The sequence below is a fragment of the Ornithorhynchus anatinus genome, chromosome 15 (genome assembly GCF_004115215.2).
Source record: "Ornithorhynchus anatinus isolate Pmale09 chromosome 15, mOrnAna1.pri.v4, whole genome shotgun sequence".
NCBI lineage: Eukaryota > Metazoa > Chordata > Mammalia > Monotremata > Ornithorhynchidae > Ornithorhynchus > Ornithorhynchus anatinus.
In genome coordinates this window covers 2,006,578-2,021,684 of record NC_041742.1, presented here as the reverse complement: position 1 = coordinate 2,021,684, position 15,107 = coordinate 2,006,578, and the positions used below count along the sequence as shown (strand labels likewise).

General features: G+C 49.8%; 1 long non-coding RNA gene across 1 annotated transcript in view; it reads left to right on the top strand.

Annotated features, from left to right (window-relative positions):
• The window catches only part of LOC114817059, a 50,862-nt gene extending 41,996 nt beyond the window's left edge, over nucleotides 1-8,866 (top strand). Inside the window, exon 2 of the long non-coding RNA XR_003764907.1 lies at nucleotides 8,372-8,866. This is a non-coding gene — a long non-coding RNA (uncharacterized LOC114817059). The remainder of the gene's footprint in view (nucleotides 1-8,371) is intronic.
• The last annotated feature ends 6,241 nt before the right edge of the window (nucleotides 8,867-15,107 follow it).

Below are 15,107 nucleotides of genomic sequence, written 5' to 3'. Positions count from 1 at the left end.
AGAACAGTGCTTTGCACATAGTAAGCGCTTAACAAATACCACAATCTATTTGTATTTATTTTAGGCCACATAAGATTGAGGCCAGTCCGTTTCTGCACATCCGCATAGATGCACAGCTCAAGCTACCGTCGTCTGGGCAGCGGACGGAGGCGACATTTGCCTTTCTGGTCCGTCTGTCGCCCTGGCGGGAGGAGGAATCGGTCCGCTGACTTCGGGGGTCCACAGAGACTCCTGATCTTGTGCTTCCGCTCTCCTGCAACGCTATCCGTTGCCCTCGGAATGACTGCTTTCCTCGGCCGTGGTGTTGCTAGGATACTTTTTAAATGTAATTACTGTCGTGGAATATATTCATAAGGCAAGAGTTTGAAGATAAGTAAAAAATAATTAAAATAACTTTGTCATGTTTATGCAACTTGCTGCATTAATGCCTGCCCTGTGGCGCTAGGGGAGGGGGAAAGAAAAAGGTGAACTTATTATTCATTCTCAAAGTTCCCAGCAACTCACCAAGGCCTGCCTATTCCCCAAACACCGGAGAATGTTTCGATTTAAAAGAGACACATCGTTTCACCAAAGGATATTCCTAGTTTTAACATTTCCCTCGATAAATAGACTCACTAACGAAGGACATCAGTCAGTGGTATTTCCTGAGGACTTCCTGGGTGCGCTGTACTGAGCACTCGGGAAAGGAAATACAGTAGAGTCGGGAGGCCGGTTTGATCACCTGTGTGACCGTGGGCAAGTCACTTCACTTCTCTGGGCCTCAGTTCCCTCATCTGTCAAATGGGGATTAAGACTGTGAGCCTCACGCGGGACAACCCGATGACCCTGTATCGACCCCAGCGCTTAGAACAGTGCTCTGCACCTAGTAAGCGCTTAACAAATACCAACATTATTATTGTTATTGTTGATCACCTTGTATTTCCCCAGTGCTCAGTACAGTTCTTGACACACGGTAAGCGTCTAACGAGTACCACGATTATTATTGTTGTTGTTGTTCTTATTGATCCATTAGGCGCCCACAAGGCTCCTTCCCCTCTCCCTTCCCCTCCCCTCAGCACCGTGCTCGTCCGCTCATTTGAATATATTTTTATTACCCTATTTATTTTGCTAATGAGATGTACATCCCCTTGATTCTATTTATTGCTATTGTTTCAATGAGACGTCCATCCCCTTGATTCTATTTACTGCTCTTGTTTTCGTCCGTCCGTCTCCCCCCGTTGAGACCGTAAGCCCATCGATGGGCAGGGATCGTCTCTATCTGTTGCCGAATTGTCCATTCCAAGTGCTTAGTACAGTGCTCTGCACATAGTAAGCGCTCAATAAATACTATCGAATGAATGAATGAATGAGATGGACATTCCCAGATTGGGAAGGTAAACTATAAGAGAGTTGGTTGGTAGAAATGTTCCCTGTCCGCATGGAGTTGGGAGTCTGGAAGGGATGGGTCGTAACAGAATCAAAAAGTTGGTTGTCATCCTAGTTAGGAAATTTCTCCTCCTCCTCCTCACGGGTTCCATCCGCTGCTGTTGTAATAATAATTGTGGCATCTTTTGAGCACTTACTAGGAGACTAGTACCGTGCTGAGCGCATCCAAAACGATCAGTTGGGACCCCACGTGGGGTTCACAGCCGATGACCGCTGCGCCCTCGACCCCACCGACCATCTCGCGCTGGGTGCGACTGGCTGCAGGGGAACCAGGCCAGAGAGTGTGGATGGCTCAGTGCAACCCATCACCGCTTCTTAAAACCAACCACAGCGGGAGCCCTGCTGAGCGGGGGGGGGATGAATAAGAGGACCAAGACGAGCATCCGACTCCATCTGTTCTTCTTTGAAAATGAATCCAGTTAAGAAATTTCGCATCCAAATTGTAACTCGTCCTGATTCATTTCTGCAAATGGTGGCCGGGGGTGGTGGGGGGAAAAGAAATACAATCCATAAGGATCCCTGCCGCAATGGCATGGGAGAGAGATTTTCTCACTTAGGGTTCTGTGAAAGAGCCGACTCGTAAAATGTGCAAAATCACCATCGAAACCCAGGCAATCACTGAAAAATATGTATGAGGATGATGATTTAAATCGGCGCTGAAATCGGTGAATTATACATGACGCGAAAAGCCACGAAATGGTTAGGAGTAGGCTGACATTTCGGTTTGATCTCATCACCCCCCAGTTTATGGCACTGATGGTTCAGAACTTTCTTCGCCAAGTAGATTTGCTGTTCTCTGAACTCCCTTACCTCTTTCCTCCCCCCGCGGCTCCCAGGCAGGAGAAATCCTGGCCGAACACGGTTCATGGCTCCCCCCTTTCCATGACCACAGGCCATGTTGTAACGATGATAATAATTATGGTATCTGTCCAGTGCTTACTATGTCCCGGGCACTTTTCTATGCACTGGGGTAGATACGAGATCATCGGGTTAGACACAGCGTCTGTCCTGTATAAGACTCACGTTTTTATAGATGAGGGAACGGAGGCCCAGAGAAGTTAATAATAATAATAATAATGTTGGTATTTGTTAAGCGCTTACTATATGCAGAGCACCGTTCTAAGCGCCGGGGTAGATACAGGGGAATGAGGTCGTCCCACGCGAGGCTCCCGGTCTTCATCCCCCTTTTGCAGATGAGGGAACGGAGGCCCGGAGAAGTGAAGCGACTCGCCCCCGGTCACACAGCTGCCAGGTGGCCGAGCTGGGATTCGAACCCGTGACCTCCGACTCCCAGGCCCGGGCTCTTTCCACTGAGCCACGGTTAAGTGGCTTGCCCCAAGTCACAGAGCAGACAAGCGGCAGAGCCGGGATGAGAAGCTACTGGAGGGCAGGGAGCGTAGCTACTGATTCCACCGAGCCCTCCTCAGCGTTCTGTACGGGGCTCTGCACCCAGATACCCAATCGCTTCCACTGAGAGAAGCGGAAGAGCTTTTTGCATTTGGTGGGAGAAAAACTCAGTCCAGCTCTCACTGTGGCAGAGTTCAAAGCCGAAGTGGGATTTGCCTTGGGGCTTTAGCACAGCAGCCGAAGATTGATCCTCTTGCTGGTTTCTGGCTGGGGAGAGGCCTGCTTGCCGCCTCCCCCGCCAGCCCGGGGGCAACCGGCTGGTTGCCTCTGGAAGAGGGCAGGCCGCCTCCCTGCCCCAGAAAGCCCGCTTTACCATTCCTTCACCCCTCTGGATCTCTGGAGGGCCCCAGCACCAGCGGAAGTAGCGTGACTCGGTGGAAAGAGCACCGTCTGTGACAGAGAGGACCCGGGTTCTAATCCACGCTCTGCCACTTGTCCGTTCGGTGGCCGATCGCCCAAGTGACAGGCCACTCGATGACTTTTTTTTGAGCAGGCAGAGCACACTGGGAGAGTGCAACGTAACAGAGACAGCAGACACGTTCCCTGACTCTTTGCCTCAGTTTCCCTGTGTACAATGGGGATTACATCCTACTAGCTCCTGCTGTCTGTCCCGTGTGGGACAGGGACTGTGTCTACCCTAATTATTAGGGAAGGTAGGGAGGTTCCTGAAATGAAGTTAGGGTGAAAGATAAAAGTGCTGTTTAAAAAATGAAATGAGTGCTCCTCGACGAAGCGTGGCTCAGCGGAAAGAGCCTGGGCTTCGGAGTCAGGGGTCACGGGTTCGACTCCCGGCTCTGCCACTTGGCAGCTGGGTGACTGTGGGCGAGTCACTTCACTTCTCTGGGCCTCAGTTACCTCACCTGTCAAACGGGGATTAACCGTGAGCCTCACGTGGGCCGACCCGATGACCCTGGGATCTCCCCCAGCGCTTAGAACAGTGTTCTGCACATGGTAAGCGCTTAACAAATGCCAACATTATTATTATTATTATTATTACCAAGCACTAATTCAGTCCCCCCAGATAAAAGGCTCAGTGAATACTGTTGTATCATAGATATCTGTGGGATTTTAGCATGTACTACATTTGCAACATTGTACTAAGCACTGAGGTTCCTACAGTACAATCGGATCATAATTGATTGATTATTTGCCACAGTGGCAAGTAATGATTCAGATATAAAGGCAGGGACCGTCTCTATCTGTTACCGATTTGTACATTCCAAGCGCTTGGTACAGTGCTCTGCACGTAGTAAGCGCTCAGCATATGAAGCAGCATGGCTCAGTGGAAAGAGCCCGGGCTTCAGAATCAGGGGTCATGGGTTCGACTCCCGGCTCTGCCACTCGTCGGCTGTGTGGCCGTGGGCGAGTCACTTCACTTCTCTGTGCCTCAGTTACCTCATCTGGAAAATGGGGATTAATTGTGAGCCTCACGTGGGACGACCTGATGACCCTGGATCTCCCTCAGCACTTAGAACAGACACCAACATTATTAACATTATTATTAAATACTACTGAATGAATGTGTCTACCTCAGTGCTTAGTGCTGTGCATGGCACATAATAATAATAATAATGATAGTATTATTACTGGGGGGTCATTGAGGTGGCACTGGGAAGAGAGGAAGACATAGGGCAGTACCATTTTTCTGCCACGCCCTCGGGCTGGCCCCAGGATCTGGGAGGGACTCTGTGGAAGTATTTTTCCGAGCTCGCCTCCCTCTTGCCTCCTAAAGATGTTTTTCGGGAACCCGTATCCGGGGAACTGGTGGGAGAGGACGTCGTTGGTGACGGCAGGATCGTCTGGAGGCTCGGAAATGGGCTCCGGATGGTGATTTCTGGGCTTTGAGATTGGTCCGGGAACCCCGTCGCGCCGACTGTCGGATGTCCAAGCAAATCGGATCCCTGGGGGATCAAGGTGTGACCCACTTTCCACCATTGGATGCCAAGAGAAGCAGCAAGGCTCACTGCAAAGATCCCGGCCTTGGGAGTCGGAGGTCATGGGTTCGAATTCCGGCTCTGCCACTTGTCGGCTGTGTGACTGTGGGCGGGTCGCTTCACTTCTCGGTGCCTCAGTTACCTCATCTGGACAATGGGGATTAAGACTGTGAGCCTCACGTGGGACAACCAGATTCCCCTGTATCTCCCCCAGCGCTTAGAACAGTGCTCTGCACATAGTAAGCGCTTAACAAAATGCCAACATTAATTAAAGCCACTCCCCCGTGGGTGCCACCTTCCCTCGGGAATGAAGCTCCCTCGTTTAAAGGATGGCCTATCTTGTCGTCCCTATGGTCAATTGCTCAGAGAAGCAGTGTGGCCTATTGGAGAGAGCACGGGCCTGGGAGTCAGAAAGTTATGGGTTCTAATCCTGGCTCAGCCACTTGTCTGCTGGGTGACCTTGGGTAAGTCCCTTCACTTCTCTGGGCCTCATTTATCTCATCTGAAAATGGAGATTGTGACTGCAACAGGGACTGTGTCCCACTTGATTTGCTTTTAACCACCCCAGCGCTTAGTACGGTACCTTGGCACATAGTAAGCGCTTAACAAGTACCACAGCTGTTATTAGTGGAAGTCATATGGTGCCCTAATAATGATAGCGATATTTCTTAAGGAAAGCATTGTTCTAGTTGCCAGAGGAGATGAGCGTGGCTCAGTGGAAAGAGCAGGGGCTTGAGGGTCAGAGGTCATGGGTTCAAATCCCAGCTCTGCCCCTTGTCAGCTGTGTGACTGTGGGCAAGTCACTTCACTTCTCTGGGCCTCAGTTCCCTCATCTGTAAAATGGGGATCGACTGTGAGCCTCACGTGGGACGACCCGATGACCCCGTATCTCCCCCAGCGCTTAGAACAGTGCTCTGCACGTAGTAAGCGCTTAACAGATACCAACATTATTATTATTATGTAAGATAATCAACGGTTCAGTCTGAGGGGTAGGGAGATGAGAAAAGTGAGGCCCAGATAAGTGAAGCGACTTGACCGAGATCTCACAGCGGTCAGGATTTGAATCCAGGTCTCCTGACTCCCAGGCCCGTACTCCTTCTAGTCGCCCGTGCTGTTATCCACACCGTCGGCAAATTATACCCGCGGACAGATCGCAAGCCTTTTTGGGGAAGGAGATTTAAACCTCTTTCTCTTTGGACCCCGTGAACATTTTGCAGGTCTCAAATAGGTTTGTTTAGGAGAGCACGTCTTCCAGATTCAAAATTGCTGTTTGTATCGGTGTGTCGAGCGAGCTTTTGTTGCTGCAGTGCAAGATTAGAGGTGTGTTATCCAAACCTAGTGATATAAATGCAGCAGTTTGGAAGTCGTTTTGAGGAGCTACCGTAGAGTTGAAAATTATGTACACATTTCTATTTCGAGCCCTGTTTTTTCTCAAAACTGTATTTCTGAGTCCTGGCGATGTCTCCATTCTAGCACACACACAGCTCATTTACTGCGCCTTATATTTTGCTGAAACTCACTTAACAAGGCACAAGAGGCTTCTGTTTCTCTTTGCACTCAAATCCCGTTGGAGTTCTGCGTATCTGGGTCTCCTCGTCCATCTCGGCATCTGATCTTCTCAGACGCATCGAGGGCCAAGCGTCAACCTCTCCACCGGATTCCAAAGCCGTTTTGCTCTCCAAACTTTGAGGCTCTCCCGGCCTGTGCCGACAGCCTGCTTGGCCCCAGACCTTCTTTCTGCCTCTCCAATGTCATCCAATTTTTGCCGGGCGCCTGTTTGTCGGTATCCTGCCTCCGACCCCGTTCTCACACCTCTCCCTCCCAGAGTGAGGTTCCCTGGCCTTCTACATCTTCCAGATCACAGCTTTCCCCATCTTCTTCTTGAAATCCCGCCACTTCCAGGAGTCCTTCCCTGATTGATCTTTTACTCAAGTGTCATTCCAACTGTCAGCAGTAGAACTCATGTATATGCCCAGTTGTCATTTAGCACTTGTGTACGCTGATCTACTTATTCACTCCTTCGACTTATTTACCGGTCCTTCACCCGACCGTATCTCTTTTTCTTCCCATGCTCCTCCTATGAGTATTATAATTCTGTGTGTGTCTATCTCCCCATTTAAGCTCTTTGAGGACAGGGACCCCATTTTGGACTTTTAAAAATACAACACGGAGAGCCAATGGGCTCGATCCCCGTCCTGAAGGAGTTTATAATCTAGCGGAAAGTTAGTTTGAAGAGGCTCTGGGTCTGGTTGCTAATAATAGTGGCGGTTATTAAATGCTTATTACGTGTTAAGTGTGGCGCTAAGAGCTGGCCTAGATGCAAGATAATGGGATGGAAAACCATCCTTGTCCCACACACAGTTTGTAAACTGGGAGGGAGAATCGGTATTTTACAGGTGAAGAAACTGAGGCCCACAGAAGTCAAGCAACTTCTTACAAGATGGAAGGATGCACTGCCTGCTTTCTCCTCCTAGACTCCAAGCATCTCTTTGCCCCAGAGGGAAGTGCACACAGGTGCTCAGTAAATGCAGCTGTCAGTCAACAGTCACTGGTATTTATTGAGTGCTTTCTGTGAGGAGAGCGCCGTACAAGAGGGGGAGAGTACAATAAGAAAGAACAGTAAGTACGTAGGAGACCCCCTTCTCTCCGCCCTCCCGCCGCCACGGCCAAGGGATCCGCCTGCAGCGTGGCTTAGCGGAAAGAGCCAGAGGTCGTGGGTTCTGATCCCCGCCCGGCCACCGGTCAGCTGTGTGACCCTGGGCCAGTCACTTCACTTCTCCGGACCTCGGTTCCCTCCTCTTGTCAAATGGGGATGAAGCCTGTGAGCCCCACGTGGGACCACCTGATGACCTTGTATCCACCCCAGCGCTTAGAACGGTGCTCGGCGCAAAGTAAGCGCTTAACAAATACCGCCGTTACTATTATTACAATATAACAGAGATGGTAGCCACGTTGCCTGCCCGCAGTGGGCTCAGTTTAGAGGTTGTGAGAAGAGAAACTGGTAGGAGGAGCTGATTTGAAAACATCTGACCGCCTGTGGTTGTACTTTCCATATAATGAAGGAGGGGAATCTATCCCATTCACTCTGTCTGTGCAGATGGACAGTTTGTACCGATCTAATACCAAAATGGATCTTTAGACCGAAATCACCTGGCTTACCGATCCCCACAGACTCAACTCACCGGGCAATTGCCAACCCTCCCCTCATTTTGACGCCCTCAAGGTGGAGGAATGTAGGTTTCTCTGGCGTATCTGAGTGAAGTTTTTAAATTTAAACACCTGGGAACAAAATTTGGTCCGAGCATTCCACACATGCTTGGCATTTTAATGATGCATATTAGCCAAATTATGTTTCAGAGTCATTACGCCGAGCTATTATTCTCTGTTGCCCTGGAACATTACTGAATCTTGAAGGAAAAATTTCTAATAAATGATGAATGGTAATAGTATCAATAATAGTATAATTACTGTAACATTAATAACAGTCTGAGGAAGCTCTGAGCTGAAACATCGCTTCATGCCCTACCGTTCGAGCCTAAATAAGAGTTGTTTATTTGCTACCCACGTCTATCTCTCCACTTAATTTTTCTCCCCGTAATTTGCAGTCGCCACAGCCGCCGGCGAGGAATAGCCCAGCGTGATGGATGGGATGCTAAGCTTAACTTCCCTTGTCACGTCGACCCCTGACCACCTCGCCGGTGACTGCTTTCATGACTGTAAGACTCAGGCAGAAGCCCTCTATGTACTGCCTGCTCCATCATCGCACTGTTGCTGCCTGTGGCTTTTACAACTCCAAGGTGCTCCATCTCACCCCTGCCGCAGTTTCCCAAAAGTCCTTTATTTTCTCTTCTCAAAGGAAACCGGCCCCCAGGTGGGCTGATCCAAAGCTCTCCGAGCTTCTGTTCATCTGCGCTTTGGAGTTGGGTGGCTTAGGGATTGCTGAATCCAGACTGAGCTCCCTTGCTGGATGGGATCAAAATCAATGATCAAGTTCATTTTCCATCCCCTCAAAAGCACTTTTTTCTCCCCCATCAATTATCCGAATTGATTGCCCTCCTGTTCCCCAAATCCCTGCGAAATTAAAGCAGACTCTACCTGAATTCGTAGCCGTCGGATATTTTACTTGGAGCACGGGGATGAGGGTCAGGACTTTCTGAGCCAAGCACCCTGCCAAGCTCTGGGGTCGATGCAAGATACTCAAATCCAATGGGGGACCAGTCACCAGAGGGTTCGCGGTCTAAGAGGGAGGGAGAGCCAGTATCCCATCCCCATTTTACAGATGAATTAACTGAGGTCCAGAGAAGTTAAATGGCCTGCCCCACGACACACTGCAAGCCAAGGCAATCTCCCTTATTTTTAATTTTTTTTAAAGCACTCATTATGTGCCAGTCGCTGTACTGAGTGTTGGGGTGGCTATAAGCCAAACGGTTGGACGCAAGTCCGTGTTCCACTAAGGGCTTACGGTCCTAATCCCCATTTTGCCGATGAGGGAATTGAGGCACAGAGAAGTTGAGCGACTTGCCCGAGGTCACACAGCAGATAGGTGGCCGGGCTGGAATTAGAACCCAGGTCCTCCCGACTCCCCGACCGGGTTTGTTTCCTCTAGGCCACGCCGCTTCTTCTGCCCACCCAGCCCCCTGCTCTTGAACTATGGAAATCCTGCATTAGGCACACAAAGGAACCAGAGGATTGCCTTCCGCTTCCTTCTTCGAGTAACTCTAACAAAGAGCAGAAAAGTTTCCCGGCATTCCAATCATTTCTATCCCTAATGGTTTATCGATCGATTCAACAGTCGGTTCTCAATTTGAGTCGAAAGTGAGATCATTTGCCCGTGATGGCCTGTTCTGCCTCCCGCTCGTAACTGCTTCTTTAATAGCCCGAGTGTTGTTGGGTTCCACCTAACTTTCTCTGTAAGATAATACCTTGAATTTGTCAATCGCTTCGATATCCCCCTAACGCTCTCACCTCGGTGACGTCATTTTATCCTGTCAGTGTCTCGGTGGGACGAGAGGGGCAGACGAACGTATCTCTGTCGTGCCGTTAATCAGCGGTGTTGACGGAGCGCTTACCGTGTGCCGAGCCCTGGACTGAGCACCTGGTAAAGAACAAAACACAGAGTTGGTAAACGCAATCCCTCCCCGCACGGGGCTTTGCGCTCTGCACGGAGCTACGGTCTCACAGAGTACAGATGGAGAAACCGTGGCCCAGAGAGGTGAAGCGCCTCGGCTCGGGTCACACAGCAGGCTGGGGGGGCGGAGTTCAAACCCGGGCCTCCCGGCTCCCATTCCCGAGCTCTTTCCACTCCAACGTGCCATGACAGTCCCTGTCACCGTCTGAGTGAAGTCGGCCCGTCTCGCCGTCGGTCTCTCTTCACTGACTCCGAAAACTCCGTCGGGCGAGCGACAAGCGACGTGCCGGCGAGCCCCAACCAGCTGTTACACTTTCTAACCGGGAAGAGCTCGGGAAATTAAAATTTAAAACATGTTTTGATTTAATCAAATGGACAACTCTCCGGCAATGAATTGCTTTTGGAAAATAGCTGAGCGAACGTTAAATTTTATGTTAACTATTAAAACATAATAGCCACATTAGAGCTGGAGCTCCAATAAATAAGAATTCCAATGCATATTTATTTGATTGGGTGGCGCACTGTCATTCGCAAGTGACTTTTCTGCCTACAGTTGCATTTTCCCATGGTCCTGTTGAGAAAAACAGCGAAAAGGCCGCTTCTGCCGGGCAGCCTTCTTGCCAAATTGCCTCTACCTTGTCTGTGCCCGCGGGAGGATGTGGGGTCACCTGAAGGCAGGTCTGTCCCACTTGAGAGCAGTCTCACTGAGGGAAGCCCAAATCAGGAGGCCCACGACCCACTTCCTCTTCCTGGCCTGAGGGCTCGGAAGCTTGTTTCGCCCCACCTGCCCTTCCGATGGGTTAAAATTTCACCTGTCCGTCCCGCAGCCTCCTTCTCTCAAGAAATGATATCGTCGACGAACTTTCTGCCCGGAGAAACGGTCTCCAGGGTTGGGGTTTAGCACTGAGCCACCACAGGATGTATCACGTCAGCCAGGAGGCCCTTCCCTGATTCCGGGAGGGGCGGGGTGGTGACGTCCCCGCTCTTCTCATCCTCCCCTTTGTCCGGTGGACAGAGCACGGCCCTGGCATCTGATTCTGGCTCTGCCGCGTGTCTGCTGTGTGACCTTGAGCAAATCGCTTCCCTTTTCTCTGCCTGTTACCTCATCTGTAAAATGGGGATTAGGACCGAGTTAGCTCCGACGCTTAGAACGGTGCCTGACACACAGTAGGCAAATAACGAATACCATCGTCGTCATCATCCCCTCTCGGCCCCTCAGGTCTCCAGGAGCGTCGGGGGTGAGGCTTCAGGTTCCTCAGGCCCGGCGGCAGTGCTGGTTGTCCCCACCTGCCATTTCCTCCTTCTCCCCAAACCGGGCTTTCCGTGCGTCCTCTTTTTCCGTGGGATGGAATTTCCTTTAGTCCACCTTATCCTGGGTGATAGGGAGGAAGGCTTGCTCCCAGGTCTTGGATGGGGAAGGGTTTAGGGAAAACAATGGCTTTACACTTTCACCCCTAGAGAGGTGGTGTAGAGATTAATTTTCCTTGGGAGTTAACTTTGGAGTATGTTTTAAAGGTCATTCTCCGATGAGTAGCCGTTCTCCCGCTTAATCTGTGAGCCCCACGTGGGAGAGGGGCTGGTTCCAACCTGATTAACTTGTATCTATCCGTTCCAGTACTTAGAATAGCCCTCGACCCATAATAAGTGCTTAAATATAATAATAGTAGCGACGACGATATTATGGGTTCTAATCCTGGTTCCGTCACTCGTCTCCTGTGTGACCTTGGGCAATTGATTTAAGTTCTCTGTACCTCAGTTACCTCATCTGTAAAATGGGAATCAAGACCGTGAACCACGAGTGGGACGGGACTGTGTCCAACCCCATTTGCTCGAATCTAACTCCAGCGCTTAGTACGGTGCTTGGCAGAATTATTAAACCGTAATTATTATATTATATCCCGAGAAAAGGCTCGCGATGTTCTAATTAGGGGTCTGAAGCTGCACATCAACTTTCCTGGTGGGTTCAGTTCAGCGGTGAAATTGACAGAGCGCCTTGTGGGTGCAGAACACTGTAGTAATCGCTTAGGAGAGGGCACCAGAAGCAAAATGCGGGTCTCCCACTCAGAGAATTTACAACCTACTCACAGTTTAGGGAGACATGACTGTAGTTTTAAGAGCGTGGAACTGGGTTAGGGGTCTGGAGATCCAGATTCTGCTTCTGCCCCCAACAGCGTGACCTTGGGCAAGTCCCATAACTTTTGGGGCCTCAGTTCTCTCATCTGTAAGGTGGGGATAAAATACTGTTCTCTTAGACTGCTAGCCCCTTTCAGGACCTGGAAGGACCAAGTTATTTTCAACCTGCCAGTGTTTGGCAGAGAGTAAAAAATGCAGCAATGAGCTACTGTATCTTAGCTTCCTGGATACGTGTCTTTGGTACAGTTTGTTTTAAGTTCGTATCCATTCTGATTTAACTATTGTTCATTCAGGTTACTTGAATAGTAGCATGGCTTAGTGAAAAAAAAAACATGGGCTCGAGAATCTGAGGACCTGGATTCGAATCTCGGCTCTGCCACTTATCTGCTAGGTGACCTTCAGAAAGTCCTTAATCTTCTCTGCGCCTCAGTTTCCTCAACTGTAAAACAGGGATCCATTACTCCAACTTAGACTTTGAGCCCCATGTGGGACAGGAACTGTGTCCAACCTGATTAACTTGTATCTCCCCCAGTGCTTAGAACAGCGCTTGGCACGTAGTAAGGCTTAACAAATATAATTCCCATTATTATTATAATGATAATTCTAATTCTGTTCTGATAATGGCATGTACTGAGCACTTTGAAGGTGTGAAGCACTGTGCTAAATCCTGGGGAAGATAGGTGATCAGATAGGACACTCTCTCTGTCCCCCATGGGGCTCACAATCTAGGAGGATGGGAGAAAAGGTAATCTTTATCCCTATATTATGGAGGGGGAACAGTCCCAGAGAGGTTAAGGAACTTGCCCAAGGTGACACAGGAGGTGGGTGTGAGGAAAGAACCAGAAACCAGGTCTTCCGAATCCCATCCCTGTGGTTTTTTTTTTCCTTTAGGCCCTGCTATAATCTTCTGCTCCTTAATGTAGATGTCTAAAGAAGCAGGGTGCAGCTAACTCTGGGGAGCAGCTGGTCACCTTCTGCTTGTTCTCTCTCCCTGATCCCAAATGGATTCTCTCCCCTCGAATCGCATTAATTCTCCCCCGAGCTCCGATGGCTCCCGGCCCGGGGGGAAGGTCGGAAGGGCAGAGTTTGGGCCTGCAATTCCCAGGACTTCGCTAACGGCCGGCACATCTCGGCTCCGCCCGCGAAGCTCCACTTTCCCTCTTCAGCGACTGAGAGGTATTTAGGTGCAAACGAAGAATCCTAAATCAGCAGAAAGCCTGCCACGGTGGCAAAGGATTGCTTTTTCACCTTCTGTTGTTTTTGCGGTGTTGCCGAAAATAAACAGCGGGATGATTCATCGTCGCCTCTGGAAGTTGTCTGACACAACTGTATACTGATGCCTGACTGAAGTCACTTATATCTTCTGTCACTTTCTGCAGTGATTCAGTACCAAGGGAAGATGAATGCAGTTATAATGTTTTGCAGAAACAGTAAATCACAACTGAAACTTATTGCTGCTCGAGAGCTGCCCGGCCAAAGAGTTATTCATGGAGCTCTCCAAAGCTGCTTCCATAAACAGATATTGTTTGATCGGTCGCTAATCATCTGTAGAGAAGTTGAGGGAGGAACGGCGACAGCAACGGAATTTTCTCCGTCTACAGAGTAGCCCCAAAGAGCAAGGTGAAAAGGTTTCAGGCCAGACGACTCCTCCTTCCCCCTTCTTTCAGCTCTGTTGTTTCTTTCACGTTAATGGCCTCCCTTTTGAGATTGCAAACGATCGACCGGTCGATGGATGGTATTTATGGAGTGCTTACCGTGTGCCGAGCACTGCGCTAAATGCTTGGGAGAGCGTCATGCAGCCGCATCAGCAGCCGTGTTCCCTTCCTACAGTTTACGGGTCGGGAGGTGGTGTTTTTTATTTGCAATGAGCCCTGCACACAGCGTTCAGCATTCTGCACACCCTCCCTAAACACTACCGATGGAAGAAGACGAAATTTAGATTGAGAACCAGGCAGCTCTTGAGGTAGTGTTTAAAGAATAAACTCATCGGGTGCACGGCACTGAGCTAAGCACTCGGGAGAGTACGTCAGCTTCGGCATACGTGATCCCTGCCCTCGGGGAGACTTCAGAAGGAAAGTCTGACTCAAGTTACAGGTTGCAAGAAGCAATAGAGGAAAAAGAGCTGTACAGAAGTGCTCTCGGGCTGTACCCCATTCTATACAATATATCTTATATTTTATATATTTTTATATTTTAATAGCTGACAGGCTAAATCTTGCTAATGGGGTTTCTATAAAATATATATATATATATATATGCGGTGCTTAGGTACCGCGGAACTGCTGTAGTGGTAATGGTGGGAAGAATCATGATGATTAATATTATTATTAATAAGCCCTTACTGTGTGACCAACACCGTCCTAAGCGATGGAGTAGAGACAAGTAAATTAGGTTGAACACAGTCCCTGTCTAGGAAGGAGGGAGGAGGATTTAATTCCCATTTTGCAGGTGAGGTAACTGAGGCACAGAGAAGTTAAGTGACTTGTCCAAGGACACACGCCAGACATGGTAGAGGCGGCATTAGAACCCAGGTCCTTTGGCTCTGGCCCCCAGGCCTTTGCTCTTTCCTCCAGGCCACCCTGCTTCTCTAGTAGAATAACGGGGAGGTGAGGGATGGATCAGGGAAGGCGTCTTGGAGGAGAGATTTTGAGAGAGCTTTGGTGACGGAGTTAGAGGTGGGCTGCCAAATGGGAGAGGAAGAGGGAGTTTGGGGTCGTGGGGAGGGCGGGAGCAAGAGGCCAGAGGGGAGTCACAGTGTGGAGGTTAGCAGGAGAGGAACAAAAGGTGCAAGCGGGGTGTAGATGGAGACGAGTGAGGATAAGTAACGGTGAGGCCGCTGATAGAGCGCCCTAAAACCGGAGGGACGGGAGTTTGGTTTTGACTTGGAGAGGAACGCTCATCCACTGGAGGTTCTTGTGTGAAGAGACACACAGAGCGATGTGTGGGGAAAATGATCCAAGGAGCAGAGTGAAGTGTGGACCGGAGAGGGTGGAGACGGGAGGCAGGGAGGTCGGAGCAGTCTGGAGAACTTTGAACTGTCCGTCCAGTCCGCGGGGTTTCCTGTGGGGGAAATAGAACTG